This window comes from Gobius niger, assembly GCF_951799975.1.
Source record: "Gobius niger genome assembly, chromosome: 22".
Taxonomy (NCBI): domain Eukaryota; kingdom Metazoa; phylum Chordata; class Actinopteri; order Gobiiformes; family Gobiidae; genus Gobius; species Gobius niger.
Genome location: NC_136873.1, coordinates 10,359,746 through 10,375,713, shown reverse-complemented (window position 1 = coordinate 10,375,713; position 15,968 = coordinate 10,359,746).

Below are 15,968 nucleotides of genomic sequence, written 5' to 3'. Positions count from 1 at the left end.
AAAAATCTGACAAAAAAGTGACAAAAAAATGACAAAAAAAGGACAAAAATGTGACAAAAAAATGACAAAAAAATGACAAAAAAATGACAAAAATGTGATAAAAATTTGACAAAAAATTGACAAAAATATGACAAAAAAAATGACAAAAAAGAGTGGTTCCCGTTTGTTACTTCCTGCACGTGAATTTTCCTTTACACCAGTATGAGACAAATTCCTAACATGGGGAATATTTCTACTGCTATAGTTTCTAATAAAAGCCCGGCCCCTGTCGGAGACCCGGCCTCTAATGGAATACAGGCCAGGATTAGAGAATTTACGGTACTCGTATTAATCCATAAATATACCACTGTCTCTGAGTTTGTTTTTTTATCACAGAAATACTTTATTCCCGGAGTTTATTGAACTTTTATCAGATGTCGTCGCTCAATCTGCTGGTGTTCGGACACCGGGCTCTGACCGACTCTCGGCGTCTCTGAGCTCACGCTGGGGTGACTTTTTTTTTTTTTGTGATGACAGTTTTCATTTTTATTTTTTTTAATTAATTTCTTTTTATTACATTTTTTTAATTAAAAGTGCCAAAACTGTCGTTCTGTTTCATAAAATAAATGTTTGTAACAATAAGCCTGTCTTCTCACCGGTTCATCCAGACTCAGCCACATCACTCCCGTCCTCTCCTCCCTGCACTGGCTTCCGATCTGTTTTCGGATTGATTTCAAAATGTTAATGTTTGTTTTTAAAGCCCTCCATGGTCTCGCTCCGTTATATCTGACTGAGTTGGTGACCGTACATCGCCCCAGCAGAGTCTCCGGTCTCTGATCAGATGGTTCTGGACGTGCCCAGGTCCCGGTACAAACAGTGGGGCGATGGTTCTTTCAGGGTTGTTGCGCCTAAACTGTGGAACAGCCGCCCCTCAGTCTGCGTGTTCTCAGTCTGCGTGTTCTCAGTCTGCGTGTTCTCAGTCTGCGTGTTCTCACTGAGCCGTCCCTCAGTCTGCGTGTTCTCAGTCTGCGTGTTCTCACTGAGCCGTACCTCAGTCTGCGTGTTCTCACAGAGCTGCCCCTCTTTAAGTCTAGATCGAAGACACATCTCTTCAAACTAGCTTTTAAGACTTAGATCGCACTTATTTGATTGATTTTTTAATATTGTTTTATCTTTCTGTGAAGCACTTTGGTCTTCCTTGTGTTGTTGTAAGGTGCTATACAAATAAACTTTGATTGATTGATTGATTGATTGATTGATTGATTGATTGAATAAATAAATATTCAGATAAAAAAACAAAAAACATATCAGCTATCAGCACTATGCAGCCGCAGCGCGGAGAAAGTCGTGGCTTGTGTCCGAATCGCCAACAGAATCAGTGACTATATAGTGAATATAGTGCGGGCATGTGTAGTGAATGAGGGGTTAGGGACTAGATACAGACGGCATCTCGTCATAGAAGGGGGCGTGGCTTCACCGAGGGGGAAAATAGAATCTTTTGGGAAACAATTGTTCACTCTTTTTTTGCCATTTTCTGGTGGAATATGAATTTATTTATCACACGTGAATAAAGTCAGGTGTAAATCGGGCCCATATGGATATTTTCTCACAGCAGATTGTTCAGTAGAAGTGGAAAAAACGGCAGTTGTAGCTCGCGCTAGCTAACCGTTAGCATTAGCCCGATGCTAACATGTAGCATCAAGTTAGCATTCTCCGTTATTTATGTATTCATGGGCCGTTGAACCACTTTGCTCCTCTCCATGTCTTTGTATCATTATTTAGTAGAAACTATATTCACAATTCAGCGTTTGTTAAAGTAGTTTTTGAATAATTAGAGAAAGTTTAGATTTTTCTCCAAATGGTTTTCCCCCTTAACTGTTTTCAAACATGACCATATATGGGCGATTCCAGAGATGCCGTCTGTATCTATACTGCTTTGGAGTTTTTGAGCGGGTCGTCACGGAAACGCCACGGAATGGAAGCGTGATCACATGACTTGCCTTATAAGGGCAGACGGAGTGATGTCATCGCCAACATTCTACCAGCATCTGTTCCCCTCACTTCATTCCATTCACTTTGCCTGGGGTCAAAGTGAGCTGTCTGAGTCTCGCCGAGCGTCACTTTGCGAGTTACATCTCAAAAAACGATCGTACTTTGACCTCACCGTACGTAACACGCGTAAGACTCAACCATGGATACGATCGCGACACAAAACGAGGTCCGTCGGAGCGAGCGGCTCCGCGAGAACGGGTACTACGACGAGCAGGGGAACCGCACGATCTCGTACCGCGAAACACTCGTGTCTGTTTTCAAAAGGAGACGCCGGCGCAAAGGCGGAGCTTCCGACCGCTCTCCTGCTGATGACAAGGCTATCGTTAGCCAGCGCGAAACAAGCAGGACCCAGGCCTGCGCTGCTGAAAACACGGGTCCAAGGAGTCGCTCGAGGCACAACAGCGTCTACATCGCCGTCCAGATCGTCGACGAGAAATGCTGCCTCCGTTTAATCTGCTTCCAGCTGTTTCTCGCCGTCGTGATCAGCTTCGGGGTGTTAGCGCTCAACTGTCTAAGGATGAATTTGAGTCGCGTGGAAACAAAAGCGCAAAACAAACTGGATGAACTGGAGCGCAAGACCAACCCTCAAGCGTATTCGCTCCCTGATTTCGCCCTCGACGCTCACGGGGGTTATATCGTAGCGGACTTGAGCTCCAGGACCTACCCGGCCTTTCAGGAAGCGGCGAAGGGCAGAGCGAACGCGCCGTGGCTGAAACTAAAGACTCCCTGCGGCGTCATCCGAGGCCAGACTCTCCCGCTGACCCCCGGGCACTGCTGGCCGCTCGAGGGGGAGTCGGGTCAGCTGTTCGTCGCTCTGGCTCGCGAGATCCACGTCACGCACGTCAGTCTGGGTCACATCGGGAAAGAGCAGAGCCCGGTGGGAGAAACGCCCTCCGCCCCCAAGAGGTTCACGGTCTACGGGCTCAAAGACGCCGACGGAGAGGAGGCCAGGTTAGGGACGTTCGAGTACGATAACGACGGGGATTCGATGCAGACGTTCGAAATCCACGATCGCGTCGAGGAAACCTTCGAATACGTCAAGCTGGTGGTGGAAAGCAACCACGGGAATCCCTCTTTCACCTGCCTGTACGCCTTTAAGGTCCACGGGCGGATTCCGAACTGATCGAAATCAAACTCTTCGCGGGGAAAACGGCTTTTAGCAGCTGTGTTAATGAAGTCCAGTTTTAGTCGGTGTAACTTTCAGAGTTCATTCAGTCGGACACGAGGATTAGGGAAGTCTTTGCCTTCACATGTCTCGTCAACCTGCAGTAGAAGAAGCCTGGTTCTTCAGCCGCTCCTCGCCAGCTCAGTTTTTTGTGCTCAGGTAACAGCAGCCATCTTGTCTACTCACCCACCTGGCAGCCATCTTGTCTACTCACCCACCTGGCAGCCATCTTGTCTACTCACTTACCTGGCAGCCATCTTGTCTACTCACCCACCTGGGAGCCATCTTGTCTACTCACTTACCTGTCAGCCATCTTGTCTACACACTTACCTGGCAGCCATCTTGTCTACTCACTTACCTGTCAGCCATCTTGTCTACTCACCTACCTGCCTGGTTCCTCCTGCTGAGTAGACAAGATGGCTGCCAGGTAAGTGAGTAGACAAGATGGGCTGCCAGGTGAGTGAGTAGACAAGATGGCTGCCAGGTAAGTGAGTAGACAGGATGGCTCCCAGGTAAGTGAGTAGACAGGATGGCTCCCAGGTAAGTGAGTAGACAGGATGGGCTGCCAGGTAAGTGAGTAGACAAGATGGCTGCCAGGTAAGTGAGTAGACAAGATGGCTGCCAGGTAAGTGAGTAGACAAGATGGCTGCCAGGTAAGTGAGTAGACAAGATGGCTGCCAGGTAAGTGAGTAGACAAGATGGCTGCCAGGTAAGTGAGTAGACAAGATGGCTGCCAGGTAAGTGAGTAGACAAGATGGGCTGCCAGGTAAGTGAGTAGACAAGATGGCTGCTGTTACCTGAGCACAAAAAACAAGTTACAAAAAATATAGATTTCACAATGAAGGAGCCGAGCGTTACTAACTGGATGGTGGAGACACCGAGCTGGCGAGGAGCGGCTGAAGAACCAGGCTTCTTCTACTGCAGGTTGACGAGGATGGATGAGGAAAGCCAAGCCCAGGTAGGAGGAAAAGAACCCACACAGAAGGGAGGGGGAGAGCCACGATATGGATCCTGACAGAAACAACATCCCGAACCCTTGTGTCCGACTGAATCAACTCTGAAAGTTATGCTAGAAACGCAATGTACGAAATGACAAAAGCCTGTGAGCAGCGATGGGCGATGTTCTCAGCGACCCCACGTGATTTCCACCTGGACGGCAAAGATCGGCGCTGTCCTTCCTCCTTTGGGATGAAGAGCGACACCGACCTCACTGTCCAGGGAGAAACCTCGTGTGGACGCTGTGGCCCATTGCGCCTTCCAATACCTGACGATCTCCTTTTCATCAAGTGGCCACCGTTTGGAAAGGTCGTGCATCGTGTGTGTGTGACTCCAGTCCAGGTGGGGGCGACAGTGGGTGGATTAAGGAGATTTTGCTAACATCATGCGCTGAACTGAAGAGCGCATGAGGTTAGTTTAGATCTACCCGGATAGACGGGTGATCTTAAGACTCTTAGATTCTGCTCAAATAGGTTTCCAGCTCTCACAAACCGTCTTACAGAAGGTGTTTAGATGCTCGTGGAATAAGACTCCAGCGGTTTTGTGTTCAATCCCTCAAAATGTGTAAAACTTAGATGCTGAAAGTCGACTTCCTTCCACAAACGCTTTTGACGTGAAAAGATCTAAACGAATGTACGGCTGAAACAGGAAAAGGTGAAGATTTCAACATCCGTGGATGGATGGATGGGTGGATGGATGGATGGATGGATGGATGGATGGATGGATGGATGGATGGATGGATGGATGGATGGATGGGTGGGTGGATGGATGGATGGATGGATGGATGGATGGATGGATGGATGGATGGATGGATGGATGGGTGGATGGATGGATGGATGGATGGATGGATGGGTGGATGGGTGGGTGGATGGATGGATGGATGGATGGATGGATGGATGGATGGATGGATGGATGGATGGATGGATGGATGGATGGGTGGATGGATGGATGGATGGATGGATGGATGGATGGATGGATGGATGGATGGATGGATGGATGGATGGGTGGATGGATGGATGGATGGGTGGATGGATGGGTGGATGGATGGGTGGATGGATGGATGGATGGATGGGTGGATGGATGGATGGATGGATGGATGGGTGGGTGGATGGATGGATGGATGGATGGATGGGTGGATGGATGGGTGGGTGGGTGGATGGATGGGTGGGTGGATGGATGGATGGATGGGTGGATGGATGGGTGGGTGGGTGGATGGGTGGGTGGGTGGATGGATGGATGGATGGGTGGATGGATGGGTGGGTGGGTGGATGGATGGATGGATGGATGGATGGATGGATGGATGGATGGATGGGTGGATGGATGGATGGATGGATGGATGGGTGGATGGATGGGTGGATGGATGGATGGATGGATGGATGGATGGATGGATGGATGGATGGATGGATGGGTGGATGGATGGGTGGATGGATGGATGGGTGGTGGGTGGGTGTTAGGGTGCATCATACGCCACATATTTATTTTAACTTCAATGGATCATTTTGTCCCTAGTCTAGTTTCTTTACATATAAAAAAAGAAAATGACAAAGTTTGGTGAAGTTTGAAGCACATTTAGGTCGACCATTCAAATGAATGTTTTGTCAAAATATGGAAAATTAGCCATGTAGCTCATGTTTCCAGTTGTTCCAGTGAGGGTGTAGTCTGAGGAAAGGTGCTTAAGAGTGGGTCACCGTGTCCGAGGGGGGCAGGGTGTCCCTGGAGGTCCGGAGCAGCCAGGGGGCTGAGTGTATGCAGGTAGCCGGGTTTTGGGGTGCCCTGACCGGGGTAGGGTTAGTGGATGAGAGGGGGGGGTTGTGGTGGGTGTTGGGGCCTGGCTGGAGGTCTTGGGACGGGGCTGGAGGTCTCAGACCCGGCCTGAGGCTGTTATTGTCAGGCTGAAGGCCTTAACCCCAGTCTTGAGGCTGTTAGGGCCGGGCTGGAGGTCTTAGACCCGGCCCGGAGCTGTCATGAGCGGGCCCGTGGTCTCTGCCCCAGCCTGGAGCTGTCGGGAGCAGGCTGGAGGTCTCAGCCCCTTCCTGAGGCTGTTAGGACCTGGCCCGAGGTCTCAGACCCAGCCTGGAGCTGTCGGGAGTGTTGGAGGTCTTAGACCCAGCCTGGAGCTGTCATGAGCGGGCTGGAGGTCTCAGACTCTTCCTGAGGCTGTTAGGACCAGGCCCGAGGCATCAGACCCGGCTTGGAGCTGTTAGGACTGGAGGTCTTCGCCCCGGCCTGGACAGGAGGTAAAAGCTTATAGCACCTGCTGTTCTCAGGCGTCTCCAATCCAAGCACTAACCAGGCCTGACCTGCTCAGCTTCCAAGATCAAAACATGGTCTGGATTGTCTGGACTCAACAGCCCTGTAAGAACAGTTTGTGAAGGTTTAATACAAAATATTTTGTAAAAACTCACTTTCAAAGATTGCAGACTTCACAAACAACTTGAATAAACAAGCAAAGAATAGTTATTTTATCAAATTCAATAACATTCTCCATCCATCCATCCATTTTCTTCCGCTTTATCCGGGGCCGGGTCGCGGGGGCAGCGTCTCAGCAGAGATGCCCAAACTTCCCGATCCACACACACCTCCTCCAGCTGTTCTGACCCCGAGGCCACACCTCCTCCAGCTGTTCTGACCCCGAGGCCACACCTCCTCCAGCTGTTCTGACCCCGAGGCCACACCTCCTCCAGCTGTTCTGACCCCGAGGCCACACCTCCTCCAGCTGTTCTGACCCCGAGGCCACACCAGGCCAGCTCGGAGACATAGTCCCACCACCGTGTCCTGGGTCCACGAGGCCTTGTCCCACTAGGACATGCCTGGAACACCTCCCGCGGGAGGCGACCAGGAGGCATCCGAAACAGATGCCCGAGCCACCTCAGCTGCTCCTTTCGACGTGAAGGAGCAGCGACTCTACTCCGAGCTCCTCCCGGGTAACTGAGCTCCTCACCCCCAGCCACCCTGCGAAGGAAACTCATTTCGGCCGCTTGTATTCGCGATCTCGTCCTTTCGGTCATGACCCAAATCTCATGACCATAGGTGAGGGCGGGAACGTAGATCGATCGGTAAATCGAGAGCTTTGTCTCGACTCAAAACCATTGTAAAATATGAAATAAGTAAAGAGATCAACAGCACAAAACATTCAGCTGAATGAATATCGCATATGCTTCATAAAGCAGATCTTACTTATTGAGGTGAACCTTAAACAATGCTGGAATTAGACAAAACATGGTAGAAATACTTTTATTGACCAAAGGAATGTTTTAATACTGGGGACATCATGTGTCAGGGTGGGTGGGTGGATGGGTATGGCAAAGTTCAGTGAAGTTTGAAGCACATTTAGGTCGACCATTCAAATATTGAAAATTAGCCATGTAGCGCATGTTTCCAGTTGTTCCAGTGAGGGTCTGGTCTGAGGAAAGGTGCTTAAGAGTGGGTCACTGTGTCCGAGGGGGGGCAGGGAGTCCCTGGAGGAGCCAGGGGGCTGAGTGTGTGCAGGTAGGCGGGTTTGGGGGTGCCCTGACCGGGGTAGGGTTAGTGGATGAGAGGGGGGGTGGTGTTGGGGCCTGGCTGGAGGTCTTGGGACGGGGTGGAGGTCTCAGCCCCGTCCTGAGGCTGCTAGGTCCAGGCTGGACGTCTCAGACCCGGCCCGGAGCTGTCATGAGCGGGTTGGAGGTCTCAGACCCGTCCTGAGGTTGTTAGGACCTGGCCCGAGGTCTCAGACCCAGCTTGGAGCTGATGGGAGTGTTGGAGGTCTCAGACCCAGCCCGGAGCTGTCGGGAGTGTTGGAGGTCTTAGACCCAGCCTGGAGCTGATGGGAGTGTTGGAGGTCTTAGACCCGGCCTGGAGCTGATTGGAGTGTTGGAGGTCTTAGACCCGGCCTGGAGCTGATGGGAGTGTTGGAGGTCTCAGACCCAGCCTGGAACTGTCGGGAGAGGGATGGAGGTCTCAGACCCCTCCTGAGGCTGTTAGTACCTGGCCCGAGGTATCAGACCCTGCCTGGAGCTGTTAGGACTGGAGGTCTTCGCCCCGGCCTGGACAGGAGGTAAAAGCTTATAGCACCTGCTGTTCTCAGGCGTCTCCAATCCAAGCACTAACCAGGCCTGACCTGCTCAGCTTCAGAGATCAAAACATGGTCTGGATTGTTGGCGCTCAACAGCCCTGTAAGAACAGTTTGTGAAGGTTTAATACAAAATATTTTGTATAAACTCACTTTCACAGATTGCAGACTTCACAAACAACTTGAATAAATAAGCAAAGAATAGTTATTTTATCAACTCAAAACCATTGTAAAATATGAAATAAGTAAAGAGATCAACAGCACATAACATTCAGCTAAATGAACATCGCAGATGCTTCATAAAGCAGATCTTTCTTATTGACGTGGACCCGAAACAATGTTGGAATTAGACAAAACATGGTAGAAATACTGGGGACATGATCATTGGTTGACATTGGGGCGTTTGATGCACTTTAAAGGTGTGGATGGATGGATGGATGGGTGGGTGGGTGGGATATTTTAAACTACAAATATCCCATACTATCCCATAGTAAACTCTTAATGCAAATAAAACAGGAAAAAAAAACAGATTGTCCTGTCAGTTTCTGTGTTTGTAGCTCAGGTCATGATCTCGTTGTTATTTAAATTTCTTCGTCTTTATGCGTATATATTATCAGTACAGACAACATAAGCCGGGGTTTCATACAAAAGTATTAAACATAGATAAGTTGAAAGCTCAGTCTGTCCCGTGGGCTGAGCTGAGGAGCAGAACGTGGGCGGAGCCTCGTCCCCTCCGGCGAAACAGCAGGAAAACGTCTGCAGGAGATGATTCAAAAATACATGAGTCGATCTGAGAAGCACTGGAGGGACTGACACAACATGAAAAGAAGTTTATATATCGTCCTGCCCTAATGTTTAAATCCATAATGTCTCGTATCTTTATGTACGAGTAATTGTACACAATAATAGGTAATAATAGGATGTCAAAATAAGACACAACAGGGAGATTGAGAGTGCTTTTATTGTGAAAGGATGAAATGAGCACAGATGTGGAGCGGCCTTTTCCAGGAGCTGATGCCGAGACAGAAGAGGAGGAGTTTTCCAGAATAAATAAATACAAATAAATACGAGAGGAGGAGGTGTGGCCGGAGCCTGGTTAGCGACGCGGCTTCCCCCCGGGGGGTTCGGACCGGGGGGTTCGGATCGGGGGGTTCGGATCGGGGCGTTTGCTGGTGGAGAATCGCTGGCAACACGTTCATAACAACACATCTGGTGTCTGAGGCGAGAAGCTGCAGGGGGAAAAGGAAAAGACTAAACGTAGAGAAATCAAATCAAAACTCGGAGAAAACGGCCCTAAAGTTTAGTCCATTTGTCTGCACATATATGTCCCCTGTGTATTTGTCCCTCTGCCGTCTCCCACAAAGGAAATGACCATATTTGGATCACAGCTTTTCCTGCTACACGTGGATGCCAAACATGTCAGTTTTTGTGAATGAGTAAGCGTGGGAAAGACTAGACATGATGGAGGACATTTTAGAAATGGTTCAAAACTTATTCAAACGTTCTAAAACAAATTCTACATTTTCAAAAGAAATTTGTCAATTTTCTCCAAAATAAATAAATATATACATATATAAAATTTAAAAAATAAAAATATTTTCAAAACTTTTTCAAAAAATTCTTTTCAAAAAATAAATAAATAAAACATTTTCCAATTTCTTTTTCAATTAAAAAAAAAAATCAATCTCTTTAAATAATTGTGCTTTCAAAAATAAAATGCATTCAAAGGAAATGACCATATTTGGATTACAGTGTCATCTCCACATGTCCCTATGGACAGGTGTTGAAAATTAGCACATGTGCTATAACACTTTAAACAATGCATCTGGTTCGTCCAATTGCTATTGCTATGTCCATATTAAATAAATAAAAAAAAAAAAAAAAGAAAAATCTCGGTCATAGCCTTTCGTCCAGTTTTTTCTAAAATGTTCAACTTTTTTTTTTTTGTGTAAAAAATTCAAACAATAAATAAATAAATCATAATAATTCCAATCTTTGCTGGGGGTACATTTCCCAAAACGTTTCAATATTGTTTTAAAGCTTTATCAATTAATACATTTTTCAATTAAATAAAATAAAAAAAATACAGAAGAAATATATTTCAAATTTTCTAACACTTAAAAAAAAAAAAAATCAAACATTTTCCAATTTATTTTTCCATTTAAAAAAAAAAAATCAATCTCTTTAAATAATTGTCCTTTTTTTTAACATTTGCATTTATTTATTTTTTATTTTTCCAAACTCCATCCTACAAAGGAAATGACCATATTTGGATTACAGCATCATCTCAGTCACAGCCTTTCGTCCAATTTTTTTATTATTATTATTTTTTTTTTAATTTAAAAAATATAAGTAAATAATAATAATAATTGCAATCTTTTCTATGGGAACATTTTCCAAAACGTTTACAATTTTTTAGAGCTTTATTAATTAAATCAATTAATCAACTAATCTTTCAATTGTCAAAAAAAATCCCAAATAAAAAAATAAATAAAAGAAAAAATATTTTTTATTTCAGAATTTAAAAAAAATGTTTCCTTATTTTTCAAAATTAATTATTTTATTTTATTTTATTTTTTTAAGTGACTCACGTGGATGCCAACAGCATTTGTGAATGAATAAGTGTGGGAAAAACCAGGGAGCCACACAGACATGTTGGAGTCACTTCCTGGATAAATCTCAGAGAATAAACATCATAAAGAGTTTGTTCTTTTTTATCCTCTGACTTTAAAACCCCCAAAAGGCAGAAAAACTGGCTTCTTTTATAGACAATCTTATAGAATGAGATGCCATTTATACAATATATAACCTGCCCCATGTTCTTTTTATTTATTTTCTTCAAGATGTGCACTGAACATAGTGAGGTATTTACTCTCTACCTTTTTGTTTGTATTTGAATTATTAAATAAAAAAATAAATAATATAACTTTAAACCCCACTGACGGCCATGTTTCCTCCCGCAGCGTCTCGCCTCAGTGTTTCACTTCCTCTGTGGTCTGATCAGAAACAAAGACATTGCTCTGGATGAAAAATCAGATTTTGAATGTCGGGGACAAACGTGCGTCTAACCAGGCTGGACGGCAAAAAAACAAAGTTACATTTCATCAGTCCGGTGATGTACGGTCACACAGGCTCCGCTGCACTCAGAGAGGAAGAGTCCCAACATCACCTCACGTCTGGATAACGGCACGCTTGGTAATGATCTTTATGTTATGGGAGTCTGTGTGATTTAAAGACTCTGCGCTCGGGGAGTCGCTGTAACTCAGGCTAAATGAGCTGTAGGTGGAGGCTGTGTGCGGATAATGGGATATAACGAGGTCTATACGGGGACACGGGGGGGGGGGGCACAGGGGGGGCAAGGGAGACTGAAGACGCTGCAGTGAAGAGGGAAACGCTCAAACTTCAGGCTGTCCACACTCCCTCCAGGATCACCACTATTAAAGGGATGGTCTGGAAGTCTAAATGTATTACACATGTTATAACAAAGTGCTAAATCAACCACCTGGTCTTGCCTTTCGATGTAAATAAAGTAAAAATATGAATGTTATTTTTTCCTTCCATGATCTCAGCAACTAATCAGAATCGAGCATCCTCCCGCGTCGACCAATGAGATGAGTTTTTCCTGCGAACCGGCCTGTCAGGTCCAATCAGGAGGGAGGGGGAGGGGCTTGATCGTTCACCTTTGAAAATCCGGTTTCTGTTCTTCCCTTCTCTTCTGGTTAACTCATCAACTGCCAATGACGTCTATAGATGTCAATTCGGTTTTTCAATGGGAACGGCCGCAGCAAAGCCTTGAGCACGTCTGGTGTTAAAATCTTAGTTGTAGTTCTTTTATTGAGTCACTAGGTGGCAGCATTGCTCCTTGGGTACAATCATAGTCAGTGTAAGCTCGTTTTCTCTCTTTTTTCAGCATTTTGGGCGATTTCACCTGTTTTCTACGGACGATTACGAAAGAATGGAAAGAGGTACAAACAAACTTTTTTTTGTAGATGAAAGAACAGAGTCTAATCTTTCTGTTGCCGGGTTTTTGTTGACATAGACCTAGACCTACATTTTCTGTGGGTCTTGAAAGAACAGTAATGGCTGATTGTTTACTTTCAAATTTCACTCCATCTCTCCTCACTTTGCAAACTTACAGACCATCCCTTTAAAATCAGCAGAAGCTCCACATTGACATCTCTGAGGGACAAAATGTACCCCCAAAACACCTTTTCTGTGCATAAATCCTATGTATTAACCTTAACTCCCGCCTGAACCGAGAGCATTTTCTCCAGTTCAGCTTTACCCAAATCCTGTAGGCCAGTGTGACGCATCACTTTTTTTGTTGGGCAGTCGTCTCATTTTTGTCAAATTTTCGTGACTTTTTTTTTGTCAAATTCTTATCAATTTTTTGTCCATTTTTTCGCCTTTTTTTGTCAATTTTTTCTCACTTTTTTGTCCATTTTTTTTTCAATTTATGTCATTTTTTGTTAATTTTTTGTCACTTTTTTCGTCAAATTCTTTGCATTTTTTGTCAAATTTTTCTCACTTTTTTGTAATTTTTTTTTTTAAATTTTTGTATTTTTTTGTCAACTTTTTGTCACTTTTTTCGTCGAATTATTCACATTTTTTCGTCAAATTCTTATCACTTTTTCGTCCATTTTTTCTAATTTTTTTTTCCATTTTTGTCATTTTTTGTAAATTTTTTGTCACTTTTTTCGTCAAAGTATTCGCATTTTTTTGTCAAATTCTTATCACTTTTTCGTCCATTTTTTCCTCAATTTTTTTCCATTTTTGTCATTTTTTGTAAATTTTTTGTCACTTTTTTCGTCAAAGTATTCGCATTTTTTTGTCAAATTCTTATCACTTTTTCGTCCATTTTTTCCTCAATTTTTTTCCATTTTTGTTATTTTTTGTAAATTTTTTGTCACTTTTTTTGTCAAAGTATTCGCATTTTTTGCTCAAATTTTCGTCACTTTTTTGTCCATTTTTTTTTTCAATTTTTGTCATTTTTTGTCACTTTTTTTGTCAAATTATTCACATTTTTTTGTCAAATTCTTATCACTTTTTCGTCCATTTTTTCCTCAATTTTTTTCCATTTTTGTTATTTTTTGTAAATTTTTTGTCACTTTTTTCGTCAAAGTATTCGCATTTTTTGCTCAAATTTTCGTCACTTTTTTGTCCATTTTTTTTTTCAATTTTTGTCATTTTTTGTCACTTTTTTTGTCAAATTATTCACATTTTTTTGTCAAATTCTTATCACTTTTTCGTCTATTTTTTCTCATTTTTTTTGTCAAATTCTTATCACTTTTTTCACATTTCCATCATTGTTTTCGTCTCAGTTTTGTCTCTATTTTCTCACCTTTTCCCCAGAAGCTTTTGGATTGGGGTAAAGCCAAACTGGAGAAAATGTGCTCGGTTCAGGTGGGAGTTAAGGGGTTGATATTGCCTGCAGTTCACAAACCATCCACCAGGGGGTGCTGCAGCGCCCTCAGCACCCTGGGTTCCCACGGCCTTGGCTGAGCGTTGTCGGGGGGATTCCGTCGTCTCTTCCCTCCGAGTGTAAGGGAGCGTGTGTGAATGTGCGGACGGCGGGAACCAAAACCGGAAAAACACTTTTAATTCACAAACCTATTTAAATAAACGTTCATCATTGCCGCTCGCAGCAAAACTTCATCAGACGTCGATCGATAGAGTAAAAATCAGAGGACGAGCCTGAACGACGGGGCCGGGACCGTTTGTTTTTTCATACTGACACCTCAAAGATACTCCCACCATTATTTATTTCATTTCTTTTACATTTGTGTCATTTATTTGAGGTGACACTTCCTGTAACGATCCAGCCAATCAGGATCAAGTTTTCACCCAGACCATAGATACAGACGCATCTCTGGACTCGCCCATATATGGTCATGTTTGAAAACAGTTGGGTCAGGTGGGAGTTAAGGGGTTAAAAGTATTCAGAATACAGTACTCTGATTAGACAAAGTAACGGAATACATTACATATTGCATTTTAAGGCAAGTATTCAGTAACTACAATTTCAAAGTACTTTCCCCAACACTGAGAGTAACGCCACATTTGAAAGCTAAGATAAAAATTTGACAAAAATGTGACAAATGTGACAAAATAATGACAAAAATGTGACAATTTTTTCTTTGTCATTGTAATTTTTTGACAAATTTTAATCAAATTTTTGTCACATTTTTGTCATTTTTTTCATCAATTTTTGTCACATTTTTTGTCAAATTTATATAACTTTTTGTCACATTTTGTCATTTTTTCGTAATTTTTTTAATCAAATTTGTGTCATTTTTTTGTCACATTTTTGTCACATTTTTTTGTCAATTTTTTGTCATTTTTTGTCAAATTTTTATCAATTTTTTGTCACATTTTTGTCCTTTTTTTCATCCATTTTTTATCACATTTTTGTCAAATTTTTGACAAATTTTTATCACTTTATGTCAAATTTTGACATTTTTTGTCACATTTTTGTCACATTTTTTGTAATTTTTTGTCATTTTTTGTCACATTTTTGTCATTTTTTTTGTCAATTTTTTATGACATTTTTGTCACAGTTTGTCATTTTTTTGGAAAAGCCGAAAAAATTGGCTTAGCTTTCAAATGAGGCACAACACTGGCCTATAGGCTGTAAGTTTTCATTTGTGTTTAGATTAGAGTTAGATTTTTGCTCTTTTCCCCACTTTCTTTCTTACCTTGTGTTTGTTCTTGGCACAAAAACTTGAACATAAACATTTTTCTTACACGTTTTCCGTACCAGTAGCACCTAAACCTGGTTTGACGGTGCCCAGCCCGATCGGGGACTCTTCAACGCAACATGGAGTGAACTTCTGAGTACCAGGATCGTCTTTGTGCTGCTTTTGACCATCCCAACATGGCCGCCGCTTAAAGACGCCCCGGCGACCACGTATCCAGTGACTTTCCCCACACAAATACAGCAGAATCTCCCGTTACTTCCCGACTCCGCCCCGCGCGCCGTGCCTTTTAAGAAGAGTCCCAAAAGCACGAGCGGAATGAGAAGGTTTTCGCGATGGAGAAATACAGCAGCTAATCGAAGCAAGCTAACGGGGCAACGTGCTCGCCTCGTAATCCGGGAAAAAACAATCTTTCGGGGGGTAAAAAGTCGCGAGAGAATCTTCCCCGTTGAAACGCGTTGAAGACCTGCTTCAGCCTGGGAAAAAAAAAACAAAAAAAAATCTCAAAGGTTTGTCCTCGATCGGTGTCGGCGCTTCGAAAGTCACCCGGCGATCGAGTCGGACGCCGAGGCTTTGGATAGAATCAGGGATGGGATGTTGTACGTTCACTGTTACCACGGAAATCCCCCATGGTGCACTGGGCTCTCCGCAAGGGTGTGTCCTGTCCCCGCTTTTATTCATCTTGTACAACTGAACTTACGATTATCAAAATGAAGGACGAACAAACATCTAAGCCTCAGGTCCTGGATGGTCCATATTAGAGATGCACCGATCCAGCTTTTTAGCTCCTGATACCCGATACTGGGGGTTTGAGTATCGGCCGATATCCGATATTAACCGATACCAGGAGGCTTTTAAAAGTGGCTGTTGTGGGTGAATGGTTCAGTTCTCTCTTTTCTTGCAAACGAGATGTTACAGATCACTTAACCCCTTAACTCCCGCCTGAACCGAGCACATTTTCTCCAGTTTGGCTTTACCCCAATCCAAAAGCTTCTGGAAAAAGCTGTGAAAATAGTGACAAAACTGACGA